This window comes from Gouania willdenowi, chromosome 12 (assembly GCF_900634775.1).
Source record: "Gouania willdenowi chromosome 12, fGouWil2.1, whole genome shotgun sequence".
Taxonomy (NCBI): Eukaryota; Metazoa; Chordata; class Actinopteri; order Blenniiformes; family Gobiesocidae; genus Gouania; species Gouania willdenowi.
Genome location: NC_041055.1, coordinates 9,980,958 through 9,996,994, shown reverse-complemented (window position 1 = coordinate 9,996,994; position 16,037 = coordinate 9,980,958). Strand labels below are relative to the sequence as shown.

The following is a 16,037-nucleotide window of genomic DNA, read 5'->3' as shown; positions in this document are numbered from 1 at the left end:
ACCATTATAATGGTATATGGTAAACAATGAGGCCTGACCAACAATACCACCAATCAATTATGTGCCCTGGTTTGTGTGAGTGGATAAGTTCAATTTTAAAATGTTCAAAACTTTGATAAATTATTAACAAAAAGTAAACAACTTTGCAGCAAAAAGGCAGCTCTTGTGTGTCCCTGGTACAAGCAATGAGAAACATCTAAAAGGGTTGTTTGTTGCTGAGGAAAATATTTGCTACTCAATGCTATTTTTGATACCACGGGAATTTAAAAAATAACTTTAAAATTAAGAGAAATATTGTTAGAACAAAAAATGACAAAAAAAAAAAAAAACAACAACAACCCTCTATTACAACATGAAAAAATGAACAGAAGCACAGGTTAAATAACCCTAGCATTGTACAACCATCAGAACATCACTGGAAAAAACAAAGGTTGAGAGGAGTTGTTTCACTGGGGATTCATTAATTGTATCCCACACGTAAATAATACGCTCATGTTACCTATTGTGAACTTGTTTTTAATAAGAAACTGCTATCACTGTTTATAAAACATGATGATTTCCAATAAACACAAATTGGAATTAATTGAATTAAACGCTTTTGAACATTTTTGATCAAACTCAGCTTCTTTAGCACATAGGGCTGGGCGATTTTGCCTAAAAAAAAATCTCTGATTTTTTAACGAAAAATTTAAGATTCGATTTTCGATTTTTTTTTTTTTTTTAATGCACTTAAAAATGACTGCAGACATCAGATATATTGTCAAAAGTGCAACTTTATTGCTGTGATTGTCCTCAAGAGTTAAAATGCATAGAACAATCCCAAAATAAAAAGTAAATGAGGTTCTCTTCCCTTAGCATCTCAGCATAGTGCGAATAAAAAAAAAACATACATGCCTGTGGCACACACATACTCAATGGGTAAACAAATGTTAACAAAGAGGGGGCTGGCTCACATCGGAACGCAAAAAAATCCGAAAAAACTGGCGGGAAAAAAAAAAAGTTTTAAAAATTAAAAAAAATAAATAAAACTCGAATTTGCAAAATAAAAATTGTTTTTATCTACAAATTTGATTAATCGATTATATCGATTCTTTTGCCCAGCCCTATCTCATATTCATAGCAGAGGACTGTCCCAATTCCAAAATCACAATATTCTTTTTCAAACTTTTCAAAAGTTTTAGAACATGCACATTTTTCCAGTTATTTAACGCAATTCAAGTCGTGTAAGTCCAATGAATAGCTTGAAAACGTACGAAGGTAAGTACTGAACAGCCGGAGGTTAAAAAAAGGTTTGGTTATCCAAAACTAAAAAAGAATGTACATTTCAGAATTATACAAATAGGCCTTTTTCAGGGAACACAAAGTGGGTTAACAATTTAAAGCAGCAATGAAGGTTGAATCAGCCTCGAAAGCTGGTGCTACTAATTCCTACAAGTGTTCCAATTTTTCTTGGTTACTTACAACCCCCTCTTGCATAAAAGCACTGTTGGAACACTTTACTTTGATGAGTCAAAAGTTTAGAACACATATTGGTCTATAAATTGATTCCATGATTTCTTTTTTAACTCAAATTGCTTATTTGTTCTATGATTTCATTTCAGAGTTCAATGACACAATAAACTGAATACTTTTCAGTAAAAAACTTGAAAAAGTGTGGCGTTCTAAAACTTTTGACCGGTAGTGTATGTGTGTATATATATATATATATATATATATATATATATATATATAATATGTTTTTTATTATTCATATATTATTTATTTTATATATATATATATATTAAGTGAGCATGCATTCAGCTCATGAAATCAAACAACACAATAAGCCATGTGTTTATCTTTCTTGGATGCAATTGATATAGTTAAACAGACAAATAAACAAATGCTCTTCATTGACCAGAAACCATTGAAGTTCTAATAATTTAACTGAACATGTGCCAAAACGAAACCCGTGGTTGTGTAAAAGAGCACATAGTGCACAGCTGAAAAACCTCGGATACACTTGAGTTGAATCAGCATCTTCTCAGTACCATTTTGTCCCGGCCCTGCTGTCAACCGTGTGGTGTCTCCACAGCGACAGCAGCATTACTGTCAGCGGGTTGTTATCACTTTAATGAATGAGGCGTTTCTGACCGTATCATTACATTAGCCCTCCGTAAAAGTTCATTGCCTTTCATCATTGTGTGAATTGAGACTGATTTTTGTCATTAAACAGCATCACGGTATGATTCTTAGTGTTTGCTCTTTTTCATCTGATTGTTTATATGGGCGAAAACTTCAGCTTTTGTTGCCTGTGACAGACGCTGAAGGCTCATCAACGCTCAGACACATCTGCTGCTGCAAGAAAACCGCCTTCATCACTCACATTCAGAGCAGTGTGTGTGTGTGTGTGTGTGTGTGTGTGTGTGTGCGCGCGTGTGTATGAGACATCCGTGACCAATCAAGACAGAAGCCACAGGCTTTCCAACTGCCGTCCCTTGAGACAGAGCAGAGACCGGCCAATATGTCAACCACACGCACAATGATGCGCACACACATACACACAAACACACACACACACACACACACACACACACACACATACACACAGAGTGTAAGCCTGACAGATTGGTAGTTTATGGGTGTTAACAGACAGAGGGAGCCTCTTTCTTTGCAATCATCAGTCATTGCTTTCACAGACCCCACCCCCTAATACACACGCACACACACACACACACACACACACACACACACACACACACACACACACACACACACACACACACACACACACACACACACACACACAGGCCCTGCATATACATGTTCTGTAGTGGACTAACAGGGAGCGGCTGGCGAATGCAGGTCACCGGCGTGACCCTCAAAAACAAAGCCCGGTTGTGTACGAGTGTGTGTAAAGACAAATCTAAAGGGCTGAAATTTAAGGTTAAAGATCAATAGCATGTTGACCTCGGGTGTAGACTCGGGGTCACCATCTCTGAGGGGAAAACCAGGAAACACAAAGGACAACACCATGTCTGATGTGAAGTGGACTTTGCTAATCAGGAGTTTAAGCAGAAACACATCACTTCCTCCAACACATAGGCCACAAATACAAACCAAGCTCCCTTTAGACTGGTGCAGAAATCTGTGGATCCTCTGCCTCCTTTTTGGAAAAAAAGAAACTCCGTCTTTATGAATAAGTCATTTTGAACAGAGCAGCAGGGGAGGGGGTTTCACCTCGAGCGTCTGTTTGAAGCAGGACTGTTGGAGTTCCAGAGGAAAAGCACATGGGTGCAATGAGAGAATGTGGATTTATCTCAAGCTAACAGTGAAAGTAGGAACAGTATTCAGCTGGAGTCTGCGGAGAGTTGTGGAGGAAAACTGCCTGCATGTTTCCACAGTGATGCTGAGAGTCTGTGAGCTTTGTTGAAAGATACACTAGGGTGCCATGAACACTACTGGATTCCTATTATTTTAAAATGAGATGTAATTGTGTCATTGTATTCATGATTCACAGTAAAGTGAAAGTTTAACTCCGTGGGGCTGTTGGTTGGCAGCACGTTAGGCAACAGCAGGGAGTCCCAGCATTGTTCAGTGTCTGATTTATGGTGTGTTTATTTTACCTTTAAGTGTTGTAAAGAACAAAAGCGCCTCAGGTAACGGCACAATATAAAGGTATGAGATAAAAGGAAATCTAATAGTGCATTGAAATATGATTTGACCATAAGGTGCGGCTTCTGAGCTGTTTTTTTTTTTCTTGGAAAGTTAAAACTATAAAACGACAACAGTAGAGAACCGTTCACAGTAAATGAAAACATAATTCCAACGGTATCATTATTTGAACCGCAGAATTTAGACGACAAACTGCTGATGTTTGGACAACCATCACCATCATCATCATCATCATCATCATCCCTCTGCAACTGTTTACTGGATTTCTAATCATACAGACTGAGGAGCCACGTGGTCTCCTCCACCTCATAACAAGGAAGTTTAAGGGACGGCAGATTTTAGGATGGCTACGGCAATCTACGGATCAAGACTTCAGCCGTATATATATATATATATATATATATATATATATATATATATATATATATATATATATATATATTTATATTAGGGGTGAGTATTGGCAAGGATGTTGCAATACGATACGTATCACGATACTTGGGTCACGAGACAATATTTTCCGCAATATGTCACAATATTCTGCCCAGTTAATATCAAAATTAGACGTAGAGATGAAAAATCAAGTTGCTGTATATGTTCATCAGAAGATATTGATCATTCAGAGGACAAAATACAGTGTTACACACTGCCATCATAAAATAAAGTGCAACAAGTTTCTTTTCACTGAAACTACTGTGTAGAAGTCTCAAAGTAACCATGACAACATAATGACGGCATTGGAACAACTGTAAGTGAGAACATTAAGGATAAAACACCCTGAGTTACTGATAATGCTCAAAAATATGAAAAAATAATGTATCCTATTGTATCAGTTTAAACACTGATCTGAACAGATTATATGAAAATAAAATGCCTGTGCATACATAAATATTGCAGGCATTACACACTGCCATCATTAAATCATGTGCATCAAGTAACCATTGCACACATTGAAAGCATTGTAATCACTGAAATATTGCACAAATACACAAAAATATTGATTATATATACATATATATATTAAAAAAATTTATTTCGTAAATAAAAAAATAGTTTTCAAATTTGCACCCAAAAAATTGCAATATATCGTGAAATTTTTTATTTTTTTTTTCCCACACCCCTTTTAACACAAAATATATAGCTCATTTTGTATTAAAATACTCGTTTTAGGAGTTGCTGCTTTCGCTACTTCTCAGAATAACATGAAAAGCCCACTTAGATAGATTGATGAGTGCGTTCTAATCCAGACCTTCATCTAAACAAGCCACACTACAGAACTCACTCACACATGCTGTCCCTTATAGAGAATAAAGCCAAAAGTGACACATTTGGTGCCTCTGTTCATTAATAAATAAGTCTGTGTGGCATTTTGCATCAGCAAATATAACCCAGAATTGCCTTCTGGTCAGATTTGTGTTGAATTAAAACTATCAAGATGTATATTGTATATCGCCATTTTGAGAAAAATATTGAGATATGAGTTTTATTGCTCCAACACAGCTTTCTCTTAGGATATTTTAAGAATAACATTTGGCTGACGTCTGTCTATGCTGGAAATAAAAAGAAAATGCCCTAATTATGGGTGGGGCTCCTGGAGCAGTTAGACACACCAAGTCTATACTATAAACTATCCAAAGAACAATCTATGCTATGCTAACTACAACTCTCTACTCACAATTCTCTCAATCCAACCTACCAGTCACAGATTGCAGAGTTGACTGCTAGTTTTTATAGGGGGGCGGGGCAAACAATGGTGGTTGGTGATGTAAGAAGCCACTAAAACGTCATCAACATCCATCTCAGCCAAGAGCAAAATGTGATTGTAGTAGCCAGGTTTAAACCCATAGTGGGCGGTCACTTACATTTTTACAACAAAATGTGCCAAATTGAAGTACTTTAACTAAAATGTCAAAAGTTGGACAAGAATGAATCAACAACACTATTTTATACCAAATACATTTGTTTTCAGGAGAAAAAAGAAGCCTAAGCTTTTCAGTGTTTACTGATCATTGGTTCATACATTAGTTTTGTAGAAATGCTAAGATATAAAAACATGATTGACAGGTAATATGATGGAACTAGGCACTTGCAGTGAGTCAGGCATAAATATAAGCATGACCTAAATACTGGAACTTCACTTCTCTTGTCACTACTGCGTGCATTCTGGTAGTTGTTGATGTCATCGGTGTATTTGACGGTTGTTTGTTTGTTTGTTTGTTTGTTTTTCCCAAGGTTTCGTACGTGTGGGCATGAAATGATGATAATGAGAGATTGAGCTTTTCTTTAGCTGGAGTGTTATTTGTTTGAATTGAAATGAATTGAATGCTGTTATGGAAGACTGTAATGCCGGGGGCTCAGGTTTTCCGCACATTAATTTGCTGCTAAATTCCCCGAGTGCATCCCACAAACACTAAACAACTGGCACAAATACACAAAAACACACACAAGAGGTCAAAAAACACCCTAACAAGCCCCCAGACGCTCTCGCTTCATATTTAGTGTACATGCGTGTGTGTGTGTGTGTGTCTGTGTCTATGTCTATCAGTGCCAGTGGAGCATGAAGATGGAGGAGGGGCATTGCTGCGAGGAAGGATGAAGAAACTCACTTTTTTTTTTTTTTTTTTTTTTTTTTTTTTTTTTTTTTTTTTTTTTTTTTTTTTTTTTTTTTTTTTTTACCTTGTCTGCAAGAAACTCACTTTACTTCCTTCCCTTGTTTCCTTCTCTTTGGTTCCTTGACTTATTGCTTTCTAAGTATCTCCATGTGTCATCAACTTTCACCACCCTCAAATTTTCCCATTTTCACTTTATTGGTTCTTGCATAAAATTATTAATTTAATTCTTAAAGTTAAAGATTTTTTTAACACAAAACTTGGAGAAAAACAAATCTGTCCTCTAGCTAAATTCAATTGCAGGAAAAAAAAAAAAAAGAAAAGATATCTGGCCTTTTTTCAATGCCCCGACTCGCGGACTAAAAATGAATACACACACACACACAGACACACATACCCTTAAGGGAATGTTCAGGGGTCAACACGCCAACGCTAGCCACAGTCCTGCAGGTGGATTATGGGTAGGCTGTGTAGTAGCTGTCAGCAAAGTGAAAAACCTCACTATCAAACAATCTCCTATAAGATAGAGCTGAATATGTCTCTTAAATGTCACAAAACAAATTTCTACTGACCATTTGTAGCTGAATACAAAATAAACTTATATTTATGAATGTATACGGATTATTCTACCCAATAATATGCCTATTCTGCCTAAGAATATACTTTAAAACCAAAAGTGGTGCGTAATAAATAAACCAGAGGCCAAATATGTCGATATTGTTTCTCAGTTTCTCTACCCTGATAGATAGATAGATAGATAGATAGATAGATAGATAGATAGATAGATAGATAGATAGATAGATAGATAGATAGATAGATAGATAAAAAAAAAATGATGACCAGCCCCATGGCTGCACACAGTTGTCTACATATTCACTTTTTTCAAACTTATATCATGGTGGAGCCAGCAAAAAAAAAAGGCAGCGAAGACAAAGGAGGAACTCCATGCAGTGACAGCTCAGCAGCAACACACACTGTCATCGCGGCAACAGGCACGCACTCGCAAACCAGCGCTCCATCAGGCAGCACACACACAAATATCCATCCAACCATTTTCAGAGCCACTTTGTCAGCACACAAACAAACACACCACACACATTTCCACACTCCCTTCCATATTACTCCCACATCATTCATTTATTTTACATGTCTCTCTTCCTCATGCCGTTTCACATGGTCACATGGGACTATATGTGCGAAAGCACCCTTAGTGTCACTGTTCTATTAGGATTTTTCAGTGATCGGTTGCTACTGTCTTGGGAGAGCAAAGATACGCATGTAGCTGTGGGGTGGGGCAGGTGGCGGGGGTGTGTGGAGTTTTTACGACAGTGACATAACCAAAAGGGACCTTTAGGGGGAGCGCTAAGCGCAAGTTAGTTAGTTCTGCTTTAATCTATCAGTATGTATACTGATAGATATATACTGATATACTATCAGTATATATATATATATATATATATATATATATATATATATATATATAAACAATATTTCTGAGAGTTTATATATGCGGAAATATTATTTTAAAAATAAACTATACAATAAAAGTAAGTAAAGTATACATGTAGCTGTAATGAGCTCTAAAAAATTAATGCATGGGGGAACCCAAACTCTCCGAGAGTGAGATAGTCGGTTCACTAACCTGTACCCAGTAAAGTTAGTTTAACTTTAGGGTAAGAATATTTATTGTTACTCAGGGTTCCATTAATGCTATACTTGATATATGTGGTGTTTATTTAGTGTAACAGTCAAACATACAGTATGTACTGTCGTGGTCTACGAGGTGGTGCTCGAGGCCCAGTCTTGGGCTGTGGCCCTATGGTTGAGAAACACTGGTGTAAAGGACTGCAGCAAGTCCACAGGACATGAAAGGCCTCACAAACGGAAGCTTTAATGATGTACTGATGAGTCCACAGAGCAACTGCTAATGAGGACAGTCCTGATGATGATGATGAAGGAGCGTGACCTCTGGATCAGGGGTCTCTGTGTTTTACTAAAGTGGATATAATGTGAAATAAACGAGGGCCAATTAGAGAGTGGCTCTTATCAAAAGTAGAGGAGATGTTCTTTTGAGCACTACAGAGGTGAGGTCATCATCCAATCACAGTCAAGGCTCTAACAAATATGATCATTTTAAGCACTATAATAAATATGATCCATTTACTGCCAATAGATGGATAGATACTTTATTCATGAATTCACTGATTAACTAATTCATTCGCAGCTTACTCAGGGCACAGAGTATAATCTGACCAGGATAGCAGTCTGTTTAGTTGCACGATTTTAAACATTGATTATAGCATCCGCTCATGCACCATCAAGGCATGGTGTTTGAATTATAATTTATTGTATTGGAGGAATGAATGATTGTCTCATTTTGTGTTAGCTTTGCAAGGAACCATCGACCTGTACAGAGGGCACCTTTCCTTGGACCGTAAAACAAAGAAAATGAACGGAAAAATATGAATTAACTTCCTGAAAATTAAATGCAATATTGTTGATTTTTTTTTTTTGAAGGAAAAGTACCCTCACATGCATGTTCTGGCACAATATCACAAATGTACATGCTATTTTTCACTGTAAAACCAGTGACTGAATGTTTAGAAAGTGTAGCAAACAACGGACTAATTCTACCCATAATCCCGTTCAAAATCTCACACTAAGTGTTATGGTTATCATGATCATGTTATCCAGTGACTGAAAAGGAACGCATAGCTTCATTTTGTTTTTTAATGTGTTGTGACGAGCAAGTGGTTCAGATTATTATGACTATTATCAATTCTGAAAAGGCTCTGGTGCAGAGACAGGTTTAGCTGTTGGTGTATTAGCTGAACTGGCGATGAGGTTACCTGGTGATGACAGAATCATTACACCTTCAAGCAGTTGCGTGCGGTGATTCATCGTTTGGTGGTAACGAACGTTTCACAGATAATGTTTTGGATCATATCACACATTTTCATGGGATCCTTCCTGGGAAAATTGCTGACTGAGTGGCAGATTCACAAAAGGTTTAGTGGTATTAAAATGTGTACAAACGTCGCTCCGCGCCCTAATAAGGAGTGCAAAGCCCAGGAAGTCAGGAGTGCGCCGCCACTACACTTCCCAATGCGCCCTAAATATATGGGAGGAGGAAATGCAAATACGTTAATGCAGGAGGAGCAATGTGAATTATGAAATCTGGAAATGTTTGCGGTGATAGTTTTAGTACCAGAAAATAGTACAACTAGGGATGTAACGATTAATCGTAAGGCAGTTCAAAATCGATTCATAGGTATCACGGTTGATATCGATTTTCTGAAAATTGAATTGCAGTACTTTTTTTAACCACAAGTGTAGGCGGCGGGTGGAGTCTGCTTATACTTTCTTTCTGGCCGCCTTCTACTCTTAAATATGTTAATAAATGATTCATTACCCCTTAAGCACCGAAAGAATATCTGTAATATTACTTGAATATCTGTAAAAGTCACGTTTTTCTATTAGCTCTGTCTGCTAGCATAGCTTCTCTTCTTCACTGCAAGATAGCTGCATGCCAACCGACCACTGGGTTACCAGCGCCCTCTGCTGGTCCAAACAAATATGACGTAAATCAGTGTAATCACGTTTTTTTTTTTTTTTAAAGTCCAATTGTTAAGGCACAAAATACATTTTCAGTTGCACTTTTAAAAGAAAAAGAACTATTATGCAGTTTTGCATTGTTTATTATAGAACCAGAATTTAAATTAATAGGCTTCATTTTCATTTGTATTATTCCTTTATTTATTTCATTCAAGATTTATTTTTAGTTAAATTGCATTGTTTTGAATTGTTTATCAAGGAATTCTTTTCTACAGTCTACAGTCCCATTTTGTAAAATAAATCGTGAGAGAATCGTATCGTGAACCCAGTATCGTGAATCGAATCGTATCGGGAGTTGAGTGAATCGTTACATCCCTAAGTACAACTGAAAAGTGCAAGTGCAAACACACACGCAAAGATCATTGCTGCAGTAAATGCGGACAGAAAACACAGCGGAGATGAAAAAAAGGCTCTAGCTGTGCGTGTGTGTTGGTGTGTGTAAGAGAGAAAAAAAGCTGGACGCACGCACATCTCTCCTCGGCGAATGACCGCGCGCATGCACCCATCCATCACTCAGAGTCACATCGATGCACATTTCTCCACTGCGGGATGAATAAAGAATATCCATCTATCTATTTGCTGTAATTCATCCATTGTTTTTTATCCGTTTACTCTACTAACACCTACAATTCTGCTGCTTCACATTTTTATTTTCGCTTTTGCGCCCTCATGTTCACCCTCCATGTTCAACACAACACGTACAAAACGCTCGTTTAAATAAGGGCGGTTTGCACCAGTTCTGCACGTGCACTCATCATTGCTGAAATCTTAGTGAATTCCGGGCAGCAGGTGAGGAAACTGCGTCACTAAAGGATTTAGGAAAGCAACTCGTTTACCACCCTTTATTTCAGATGTTAGTGAATCCGCCCCTCAGTGTCTAACAGCGCGGCTAACGAACGTGTTAAGCTTTTGCAACGTATTTTTGCGTGATTTCCGCATATCCATCCTGTTTTCACAAATCCTTTGAAGCATATAAAATGTAAAATTAATATAAGTGGTTGACTTTATTAATCCTCTTTAGCTAGTTTGGTGTGATTTAAGGTAGTTTATTGTCAGTAAAGTCATCGAAAAAGGGAAAGATGATGAAGCAGAAAGAAAACGAAAAAGTGTATTGTGACAACGGGTAAACCCTGAAAAATTTGTGATTTTTTTTATTTCCACCATGTCTGCATATGTCGCTTGACGTTATCATTATAAGAAGTGCAATCTTTTTGCAACATCTATGCGTGTTTAAAATATGTGGAATTGGTGAAATGTTGAAACGGAAATTCGGAGGTGATACAAATAGACAGCATGCGCATTTGGCACAAATAAAGCAGAGAAATCTGAAATCACGAACAATTGTTAACTCTATTAACCCTATTAAGCATGTTTGCCACGATGTTGGAAAGTTTAAAAGCCAGTAAAAGAAATGTAAAATATATTTATTTTGAACAAACAAATACAAACATAGATGAAAACAACAACAAATCTCAACATAAATTTCTATAAAATTAAAATAAAAAAGTCACTTTTAATATAATACACATTTGATTGTTCGACAAGGGATAGGAACAAGCATAGGCTTATCAAGCCATACCCTCATTCTTCACCATTAACAAATGCAAATAAATAAACTAAATAGTAGGGGTTGATTCACATAAGAATTTCAATTCTAATCATCTATAATTTTTAATTGATTAATAATCAAAAATATATATATATATATATATTTTCCATTGCAAGTCAAACAATACAAGTAGAAACACAAAACCTAAACAACAACAGTTATACATTATACATTATATATAAATGGAAGAAAAGGGGCAGTTGGCCTAAGTTTTATATTTCGGCAATTTTATTTATGCAAGTTATTTCTCGTACAGTAAGTAAGTTTTTATTTTTTTAGCATGAATAAATGTTGCCTTTTGTCTTAACTTTGCCTTTGTGTGATTACATCATTAGAATCAGTTTATTTAAAATGATCTTATTCAAACTGTATTGTTTTGATGCCATAATTTGCCTTAACACACTATGCATTGTGTACATTTTTGACCGTAAAAATGGGAATCGAATCATGAGACACTCAAAAATTCACATCCCTACTAAACAGACAATACAAATAAATACTCCAATCAAGCTATTAAGAAAAACAGAAAAAAAAACAAACAAAACTGCGTTATGTTCATAATTAGTTTAATCGTTTCATCACGATCGTTCCACATAACCACCCCACAAATGGAAATACACATACTTTTTAAATTACACAGACTTTAATTAAATCTAACGAGGGAAAACTAATTAAACAAAATGTGTAAAATGAGGTGGAAGTATATTCGCACTTTTAACGTGTTTTCATGGAATGCTGTTTTGGGCAGGGGCCTTTTAACTCCCTTGAAATCTCATCCTGCGAGAATTGGCTGCATAAAGACGAATGCTCAGAACCTCCTTATAACGCTCCACATTCCTTTGTTGTTTCATGTCTCATGTGGCAGTAATAATTGTAAATGTCCCGGTCTCCTCTTCTGTTTACACGTACCACACCATATTTTTTTGGAGAGCAGCGGTCGTGTGACCATATACGTCACGTCCTGTGACGTGTATTTGCGTAAAAAGTGTTTCCATAGCGCTTTTGCGACACATTTAATATCAAAACGTCTGAAATTCGTCCTCATGAAAGCGTATAAAGTTTTTCGCGATATTTCAGTGTTTTTTCGAAAAAAATAAACGCAGCTACACATTTCGAGCCCCAACAGTAGACTTGCGTGTCTTTGAGACTAAGGAAGAACAGCCCTTGTGAGTGCTCTGACTCAATGCATTTAGGGGTCTATCCTACCGTCTGGACTTAAGCGCCTGCAGTTACGCCTCCAGTCTGCTGACACGCCCACCACGAGTAAGGAGCCAAAAAGTGCATATGTGTGAATGAAGGTGGGTTGAAGGAAAGGAGGCGGTGATGTCATTTTTTTTTGGGCTGTCTAGAAATCACGGAACCTGGAGTTTTCCCAACGATTGTAAATGTCATTGAAATCTGTGAAAATGATAAAGTTCACTTTTCATTTGAAACGCCTTCATTGATAAACAATGCAACAGGTTAATTTGATCAGATCATTGCAGTGTGACTGAGGATTGGCCGCATTCTTCTGTCCGAGTCACAGTTAAAATCTCTCTCCTTGATCATCATCATCATCGCTGTAAAGCGTGTTAGATGCTCTGGAGATATGAGGAAATAACCTGGCCACAGAGTGTCCTGCTTTAATACAGAGGGATGTTTGCAGTGAAACAGAACTATCGGCTTCCATAATACGCAGTTTTAAATATAAATAGTTAAAAGTGACCTGAGTAGAGCCTCATTAAAATACAGTATGTGTGGGAACAGTTTCTGGTCCATCCTCATCCGCATATGACAGCTTGTTTCACTCTGTAGTCGATCAAACTGTGACTTTACGTTGAACATGTAAATAGTTGAATCACTGTGACCAACGTGGACAGAAGTCTGCGTCTGTCAGAGTTTTAATTATCGCACAGCAGCAGCTGAGTGATCACAGCTGCTGCTGCGCGACGCACAAGTCAGTGGGGCTTTAAATGTAACTAAGTCCATATTTCTAGTGCAATATAATGTTTCACCCTATCGGGGCACTGCACTAGAAGCGCGTAAGAGGAAAAGGACTTACACACACAGCAGAAAGCGCGTAAAGCCAGATTTTAATGTGAACGCCCACATTTCAGGGACGCTGAAAAAATGTGTGATGCAGCTAATATGTGCTGTACAGCTTGTATTATTTTGTAATTCTTGTATCCCTAACACATTTTAACCATGTTGGTCTTTTTAAGAACCAATTAAGGGACAGTTAAAGAACAAGAGTGAGTGTGTGAGAGATTTAAATAACTATCAAACATGGAAGCAGGACACTGCTGTGCTGAGGGCTATTAAGCTTCCACAGATTCTCTCACTGCTGTGTGACATTCATTAACCCTGTCCTGACTCTGTCGTCCTTTTGCCAGCAGGACCGACGGCATTTGCTGCTCACCAGAGGGGTTTTTTGGAGAGCGCTGGGTGGAAACAGGCCAACAGAGATAATATTAACTTAATTATGTTCTGAATGCGTAAATAATGTCACCCAGAGGCAAAGTGCTACAGGTTGTAGAGCATGGCTGTGGAAACGTGCCACAAGCTCTTCCTTTAACCTAATGAGTGGTTTAATATAGGAATTTTCCCTTGAGCAAACGCTGCATTCCTCCAGTGTTTCATAAATTTATTAATGTTTTGAGTTCATAATATTGAAATAAAGTTTGGTAAACAACATTTATTCTTGTCTTGCAGTCACTTGTTGCTCTCAGTAGTTCTTACTTGAATCTGTGAAAATGAGCCTAATTTATATCCTACATGGGGACCGAATGTTGTGCAGGCAGAATGTGGTCTGTATTCTTTTTTTTTGAGGCCCTACACTGAGCAACAACTCCAAGGAGGTCACCTATGCAAGAACATTACGGAAAACTTTGAGAACGGCTGGAATTGAGTCTATTTTAACTCATGCACAAACATTAAAGTTGCCATTGAGTTGATAATGTCTTTAACCAGATGTGTACTGGTAAAGCCTGCACCTGGGCTTTTATTAAAGTCTAACTAAACACTCAGGTTTCGGATGACATGTGTCTGAAATCATTTTAAAATGTATTTGAACTTGAAAATCAAAAGATATATTCAATATTAGCTTTTTCTGCCGATGTCCGATATTGTCCAACACTTAATTTTTCAGGTCAGGGCAGGAAACCCAGATAATAATCTTTATTGCTAGTTAGCACTGAAACACAGTAAACCAGTGGTTCCCAAACTGGGGTGTGTGTACCTCTAGGGGTATTTGAACACCTCTCAGGAGATACACATTAACATTTGTCAGCTTAATCTGTAACATTATAGTTTTTTTTTTACATGCACATAGACTTTTTTTTCATCCATCATTAATAATTAGGGATGTCCCAATACAACTTTTTTCACTTTCAATATGATACCGATATTGCAGACTTGCGTATTGGCCGATACCGATATCAATCCGATATGATAACAGCACGAATCATTCATACTTTTATTACTTATTTTGTAGTGTGGAATGTTAGAAAAGGCTTCACTATTAAAAATACAGACCCATTTATTATAAATCAATGGATTACATATAATTAACCTTTTAGAATAAGAATATTATATGATTGAATAAAAGAAATAAAAAAATTAAAATGAAGATATTGAAAAAAAAAAAAAAAAAAATAAATAAATATATATATTATATTGGAGATTTTAGATACAGTCCGGTAAAATCCAATATTGATTTTCTGGCTGATATTGGACCGACATCAATATCGAATTGGGACACCCCAAATAATAATTTGTGCCACAACTCTTTAAAATACAACAAAAGGTGAAGTTCAAATTCTAAAACGAGCAAAACACCAGAAATAAATTAATAAAAGGGCCTAAATTCAAGGTTAATGTTGGACGAGACACAGGGAATAGTTTAGAGGAGCCTGCAGGCACAAATAAATAATGAGCTAAGGGGTACTTCATACTACATGGGGCAATAAAGTGTGGGAAACCATGCCTTAAACAAAGTAAATTCAATAACACAAGGCTTGAGGCAAAGGAGCACAAAAAAACCATACCGAAATAACATTTTATGGCAAATATCGTCCAATAATAGTAGTGGACTGATTATATTGCCAAACCCTAATACCAATAATCATGTCTAAATGTTTTCTAATTATTTTCTTTCTAAAAATGTTCCAAATATTTGTTTCCCAAAAACGTCTTACCAGAAAGACGATCCACGTCAAAGTGACTGACGCAAAATGCCACACAGGCCCTTTATTAACAGCCACCTGGACAACATCAACACGTGTCACCACTCCCCTCTTAGGGGACAGCACGTGTGAGTGACCTCTGTAGCGTGGTTTGTTTCAGGGCAGAAACCTTGACAGACTTCCCAGTCTGGGTTGCAGCAGCAGTTTAACACGTGGGGGAAGAGATAAGCAGCATTTAGAACATGTTGTCAGCGGATTGCAACTATTTTTCTAGCTCTATACTAGATACAGTAGAACTTTTGCTAGATCACACAAAAACCCTGAAACTATATCAATTAAAATATGCTTTTCATATTTTCAATTTGCTTTTGAAACTGGTTTATTCTC

At 37.0% G+C, this 16,037-nt stretch overlaps 1 protein-coding gene across 2 annotated transcripts in view; it reads right to left on the bottom strand.

Moving 5' to 3' along the window:
• Positions 1 to 16,037, bottom strand: part of dcc (DCC netrin 1 receptor) — a 400,100-nt gene that overhangs the window by 280,927 nt on the left and 103,136 nt on the right. The gene's annotated exons all lie outside the window — the stretch shown is intronic.